Below are 1763 nucleotides of genomic sequence, written 5' to 3' on the forward strand. Positions count from 1 at the left end.
TATTTTATTTATTTATTTATTTATGTATTTATTAGATTTTGACTCCTACAACACCTGATCTTCCTAGGTGTCCCCCATCCAAGTACTAACCAGGCCTGACCCTGCTTAGCTTCCGAGATCAGATGCGATCGGGCTTGTTCAGGATGGCATGGCTGTAGGTAAGAAAGTGAGTAAATTCATAACAAAACCTTAATGTTAGCCTGTGGAGGTACATAAATTGGTCATACTAGCTTAGCATTGCTTTGAAATTTCTCTCATCTATTTATCTACTTGTGGGTCTCTCCCTTTCTTTAGGTTCTATAAAGCACTTACTTGCTTTTTTGCAAAAAAAAAAAAAAATAGATTGCAATTTATCCAATAACAATATTTTTCCTTACTCTTATATTGAAGCCCAGTAATGAAATATTTAATATCCTTGTTTTTTAGGTACATGATAAATTTTCATTTCTATGTTGTTTCATGAAGACATTCTAAACAACGATTAAACTTAAAATGTATAAAACCAACAATGCATATTAATTCAACTGGAGTGGGACAATATGAATAGCTATGATCATATTTAAGCACTATGATGACAGTTTTGCCATGACCGTTGCCTATATGCCAATGCTGGGCTCACCAAATGAACTAATACTACGAGTCCCCACCTCCCCTGACAAAAACAAAACAAAACAAAACCATCTACATTGCTAGCATTGTCACACATTCAATCCTGAAGTTATCAATTGAGACCATGAATGAATTCCTCAAGTTCTTTTTTCTGATGTGCTCTCAAAGTAAATTAACATTGGATAAAAACAAAGTATATAAACCTATTGACATTGCTGTTTGCTTTCCTAGAAATATTGCAAAATTCTGTATGTGCACAGAAACACACACACATACATGCCTATATACATGCATATATCTCTATGGAGAAACTGTAGAAAATTGAATGCATAATATTATTAACAATATTCATTTAACAGTTCTCTGTTAACAAGGTACTTTATTTGAAGGGTGGTATCTCATTTAATTGTCAGACCACAAATGAAGTATGTATTATCACCCAGTTTGCAGGGAAGAAATTGAACCATAAAGAGGTTAAGTAACCTGTCCAAGAAGATAAATGACCTATGGTTCTATAGCCAATGTTTTTCCTAATAAGCCATATGATTTCCACATCATTAATATCTTATAGGTAGTTAATACCCAACAATAATAGTTTTATACACATCCCTTTTCAGACTTCTATCAAAATTATAGCTAGTCTGATTTAGAGTTATATGTCATATGAAAATTTTCATTACTTTACAGAGAGACTTACCTGTGTCTTTTTTTCAAAAGAAGTTTATTTTAAAAATATGCTTCAATTTGTCAACTACTTAGGTGAGTGGGAAGAAAACAGCATGTTAGCTAGCACCTATCAACAATTAAAGATAAGTCTACAAAGAAAAGGGATTTCTGTACAGATTTTTAATCTTAACAATCCAACATTCTTTTTAAACTAGAGTATTATTTACAATGATTTATACTCTACTTTTTCTCCAAGAGCTTTAAAATAGCTTAATGTAAAAGATAGTATACATGCCACAGATTAATCAAAACTAAAGTAAGCTACCTAATAATATGAATTACAAAATTATACTAAATTAAGATTTTTACTTGGTGTGTCTTTTTAGGTGACAAAAGTATCTCGTGAATTTTATGAGACAGCTCACTTATTTCTGCTGCTTGAAACAAATATATGTCCATTAAGAAATGTCAGAAACAATTACGACACC

At 31.5% G+C, this 1763-nt stretch overlaps 1 pseudogene; it reads right to left on the minus strand.

Moving 5' to 3' along the window:
• Positions 1 to 42: 42 nt before the first annotated feature.
• On the minus strand, positions 43 to 160 carry LOC111736737 (annotated as a pseudogene).
• Between the last annotated feature and the right edge of the window lie 1603 nt (positions 161 to 1763).

This window comes from Pteropus vampyrus, unplaced genomic scaffold (genome assembly GCF_000151845.1).
Source record: "Pteropus vampyrus isolate Shadow unplaced genomic scaffold, Pvam_2.0 Scaffold21, whole genome shotgun sequence".
NCBI classification, from domain to species: domain Eukaryota; kingdom Metazoa; phylum Chordata; class Mammalia; order Chiroptera; family Pteropodidae; genus Pteropus; species Pteropus vampyrus.